At 36.6% G+C, this 5,316-nt stretch overlaps 1 pseudogene; it reads right to left on the bottom strand.

Moving 5' to 3' along the window:
* Positions 1–1,852: 1,852 nt before the first annotated feature.
* On the bottom strand, positions 1,853–3,850 carry LOC117980817 (FMR1-interacting protein NUFIP1-like; annotated as a pseudogene).
* Positions 3,851–5,316: the final 1,466 nt, after the last annotated feature.

Here is a 5,316-nt window from a genome sequence, read left to right on the forward strand (position 1 = left end):
AAACTGTAATCCCCACATGTCAGGAGAGGGACCTGGTGGGAGGTAATTGGATCATGGGAGTGGATTCTCCCTATGCTGTTCTCATGATAGTGAGTGAATTATCACAAGATATGATGGTTTAAGACGTGTAGTACTTCCCCCTTTGCTCTGTCTCCTGATGCCTTGTGAAGAAGGTGTTTGCTGCTTCTTCTCCTTCTGCCATGATTGTAAGTTTCCTGAGGCCTCCCCAACCATGCAGAACTCTGAGTCAACTAAACCTCTTTTCTTTATAAATTATCCAGTCTCAGGTAGTACTTTATAGCAGTGTGAAAACAGACTAATACAATTCCCAGTCACTTTATTAAAACAATACACAAAATTGATTTTAAACCTGAGTGAATAATTTAAATAATTATATTTGCATTTTATAGATTTAGTCTTAATATTTTATTTTTTTGAATAGTCCAAATGTTTTAATAATCTTAATTAATATAAATGTATTAAATTTCCCAGAGCTGGTTTGATTAAGGAAACTAGAAGTCAATTATAGAGGATATGAGAAAAAGTAAAGTATTTCAGTTATAAAAGGCAGAGCTCAACAATAGTCATGTAATGCTTACATTTCAGGAACTGATTAAATGAACAATAAGATAGGAATGTAGAAGGCAGAAAGTTTGAACAATTAACAAGCTAAATCCAAAAAAGCCTGTACCCAAAACAGGCAAAGCACCCCTCTACCCACCCAAAACTCATAGAATATTTACAAATATTGACCTATAATTCCATAAAGTAGAAACCATACAGGCTATATTATATCTCCTTAGAAATTTTAAATACACTTGGAATCTGAAATACCCATTAAAAATAAACAATAGTCACCATAGCTAAAGACTGTCAGACATACAGCCAAGGGAGTACTCAGAAGTATTTTCAGTCCTAAATACATTGATTATCAGGAAACAAGAAAAACGGAAAATAAAACTGTTTATATAATATACCTTAAGGCAGTGTGGGGATCAACAACATCCCTGGAGATATGGTCATCAATGAAAGTAGTCCAGGAGTCCGTGAATTCATTTATTAACCATAAGCCTATAAAATGTGTATGCTAACTAGTAATAAAAGTACAAACTGTGTTATATTTTAGAATATCAACTCAGTTGTAACAATAGTTACTTCATCCTGAGTTGGTTGGGAATCACATCTTTGAATATATCAAAATTAAACTGAGTTCCTTGAAGTCAGACATGGCCTTATTTATTTGTATACCTTTAATATAGGCACAATAGAGGTACACAGAGTAAGCACTCAACAGTGTTATATGAATTGAATTAGTTAATGTATGAGGCAGATAATTTCCCAAAATATGGGGCTCACTGGAGGAGTAGAGTGAAACAGAATAAACAGATCTGTATGGTGGGTACAAGGCTGGAAAACACCAGCTAAACATGAATCTTCATCTCAGGTCTGTGACGTCACTAGGGTCACATGCCAGGTGTTCCAAGATTCTGGAGAGGATTTTACCAACATGGAGGAGCTATCAGCTTTCTTACCTTTCTTCCTTGACAGCAAGATTCATGAATTTCAATAATCACAATGTTAAGAAAAGTTAATCTTCAACTGTAACAGACTAATTTTTTAAAAATTTAGTCCCTTTTAGCTGTATGTCAAAAGGGCAGACCAATAGCTACAGCTAGTACAATGACTAGAACACAAGCTCAAATTCCCTGGTATTATAGAAGACAAAAAGATCTCACTAGCTTTCATTTACTTTACAATTTTTAAAAAGCTTCAATTAAGTACTTCAATTGTATCTAAACATAAACAGAGGCCCCATCTGTATTAATATTTTAAGCATTCAATATTTGAGCTATGTAAGTCATGCTAGTAGGTGAATGTAAACATGTCTTAAATAAGGAATATTTACATTTCGAAACCTTCTGATTGTATTAATTTGATCTGGTTTATTTTTAAAATATTCCCCCTTGCTACAGAACATCTTCCTTTTCTGCATTAAAAACAAAATGGCTGTATTTCTCTGCCCAACTTTGCTTAGCTGAATCAATCCTTTTAAAAGCTTTCTTCTTTACTGCTAAACCTATCTTCAATTCTTAACTGACACAACATCAGTCATTTTTACATGAGAACAATACATTAAAATAAATACAAAGAAAAAATTCTCCCAGCAAATACTAGATTCAATCCCAACAATACAGACACAGTCTTAAAAAATCAGTTATGTATTTATTTGCATAGAACCAAAGGAAAGACTTAAAATTCCAACATACATCCTACGAGGCTTACAGTTTAATTACAAATCCAGTTTTGAGGGAAAAAAGGGTTTTGGTTTTCCTCTACTAATGAGGATGATACTGTTTCACATGCTTCAGTTATGTATGCTGAAACACCAGACGCCTATACATCTTTACTTTTCACAGAATTAGTATCCAGTCCAAAAAAGTCTTTTTTGATGATGTACCGAACACACTGCAAAATCACATTTCTTTCGTGTCGTATGTCCGGAGCTAGAAGCATTTCCAAGAGATATGGATGGTGTGTTCTTGGTTCGAATAACGTTTGATAGTTGTAATAATCTTTTTTTCTCTTAGGGTTTGTCTTTTCAAAACTTTTTTTTCGGTTCTCACTCTTGGCTTCTGAAAAATTTCTAACAGTTGCTTTAACATCTTGACTTGGACTCTTAGGAGCACTGCTATCAAGAACCTGGTTTTCTGCCAAAACATCTGCTTCAGTCTTGATAGGAGTTTCTTCTGGCTCACTCTCTGAACCTGAAAGACTGCCATAGCTACTCATTAGTGAGCATAGGGCTGGTGTCACTTCCTTGGGTATCACAGAATGTTGTGGTTTCTCCTCCTTATCAGACTCAGAATCACTGTTTATCAAAACACCAGGAGGATCTGCATTTGCCTCAGGTGGACCTTCTGGCTTCAAATCACACAAGTGATTGCCTGATCCAGTGACTGCTCTCTGTCTAGAATTGTCGTTTTTCCATTTGTGATTCTCGCCAGGACTTCTGATCTTTGCCATTTGTGAATGTCTGGACATCCCCTTCATCTTGCCATATTGTGTTGTTGTCAATACTGCTCCTCTCTTCTCCTTTTCAAGTTTTAACTTCTTCTTCCTTTCAATATTGGCCAGAGTTGGCTAGTTTTTCCTTCTTTCTTCCCTCCACTGTGCAATTTCCTCTGGAGTGTCTAACTTGATCTTCTTCATGCCAGGAGCATGCATATTTCTCCAATGGAACTGGACAGTCTTCTCGAGTGCAGTAAAAGAGCAATCTACTTCAGGGCATTTTGTATGTTCAGACGTGTTTGTCATACTTTTCTTGATTTTTAAAACCACGATCACAGGTATCACAAAAAAAGTGAAAAACTGGTTCCTTTCTTTCCTTTTTTTTCTGTTTTCTACTGGGAGGTAAGCTGAAGTCTGTGAATTTTTCATCATACTTTCGTGGATAATAAGAATTTTTAACTGAAGGGTTGAAGGACTTCTGATGCCGAGGAAACCTATCAGAAGACTGTCTCCAATACCACGATGTGGAAGCATGGAAATTCCAAGGCTGGCCGCTGGGTTGAGGCTGAGAATCAAGGGGGGACTGGGCGTCGAAGCGGGGTGGAGCCCCGGGGAGAGACTGGGCCTCTATGGGGGGCTGCGACTCAGAGGAAGGCTTTGACCCGGCTGCGGGAAGCGAGGACGTAAGCGGTGGTGGTGGTGGCGGCAGAATTGCCCAGAACATCCAGCTGTCCCGCGGCGGGGCAGTGTCGGTCAGGGGCCCTAACGTGGGAGTCAGCCCGGGAGACGCACGCCACCCGATAGGAGTCGCGAAATCACTAGTCGGCTCAGCCATACCACCGGCCGGGTCCAGAGTCTAACCCGCGACTGTCTAGTCTTAATATTTTAGAAAGGAGAACTTATCAAAATGAAATCTGGATAATTTATAAGCTCAAATAAATACATTCAAGAGGTTCAGTTATTGACGAGTTATTTATATTGTTTTAAATACCTCTCAAATATTTTCGTAAAATACTTGTGTATACACTGAAATAAGTAGATATTAATCTTATCCATTTATTCAACTTTTATTTGCTGAGCACATCATCTGCCCCAGGCACTATTCTAATTGATACAGATAAGCATTTCCTGGGAATGGTACATGTTTTCTCTCAACTCACAGTATAGAAAGGGAGACGTGCATATATCACAAAGTACTGAATGCTACTTGAAATTTCATCATCAGCATTGTATGATAAGAATGACAATATTAAGAGTTACTCATATTAGTACTTACCAATTATAAATGTGCTCCTACCAGATATTAGCATCTTATGTCACTCATTCTTTGCTAAATAAATGCATTATCTAATTAAACCTTTTTAATAATCTTGTCAAAGTAGTATGATTTATTCCATTTTGTAGATGAACAAAATTAGACTCATAAAAGTGACATTACTAGGAAATGTTTACACACCTAAAAAGGAATAACAATGGGGTTTGGAGGCAAAACATGAGCTTTCAAAGCCCTAACTTTCAGCATCAATAACATGCAGCCTCAAATTACAGTTGATCTACAAAGATCAAACTACAGTTGATCTTTTTTGCTGAGAGTTTCAAAAAAGAATAATTCTGACTAACAGGGTATATTTGGGTCTTCTATAATGGAATAGATGGTTTGGAATTTATAATTCAGGCAATGAGAAGTCATTGGAATATTTCAAATAAGAATCAGACCTAATTGAACATTTTAATTAAATAAAGATTATCTTATATAATACCATGTCACATTGTATTTTGTCATATTATGTCATATCAGAAGGCATTAGAGAAATAATTCATAAAACAGAGGGAAAGGAAGGACAGAGAAGCATGTTGACAGTGACAGCTGATGGAGAGAATAGCAATAGGCATATTGCTAGCACAAAGTCACAGCCAAAGAATAATGGAGTTACTCTTTTAAGTATGGTACATATACCCAATTTCTTTTTCTTTTTTTTTTTAAGATTTTATAATTGAAGTTCATCTTAATACTTTTATTTTTTTATTTTTTTATTATTTTTTTTTGCTAGAAACTGGTTAATCTCTTATTTATTTATTTATTTATTTATTTTTTATTGATCATTCTTGGGTGTTTCTGGCAGAGGGGGATTTGGCAGTGTCATAGGACAATAGTGGAGGGAAGGTCAGCAGATAAACAAGTGAACACAGGTCTCTGGTTTTCCTAGGCAGAGGACCCTGCAGCCTTCCCCAGTGTTTGTGTCCCTGGGTACTTGAGATTAGGGAGTGGTGATGACTCTTAACGAGCATGCTGCCTTCAAGCATCTG

The sequence above is a fragment of the Pan paniscus genome, chromosome 5 (genome assembly GCF_029289425.2).
Source record: "Pan paniscus chromosome 5, NHGRI_mPanPan1-v2.0_pri, whole genome shotgun sequence".
Taxonomy (NCBI): Eukaryota; Metazoa; Chordata; class Mammalia; order Primates; family Hominidae; genus Pan; species Pan paniscus.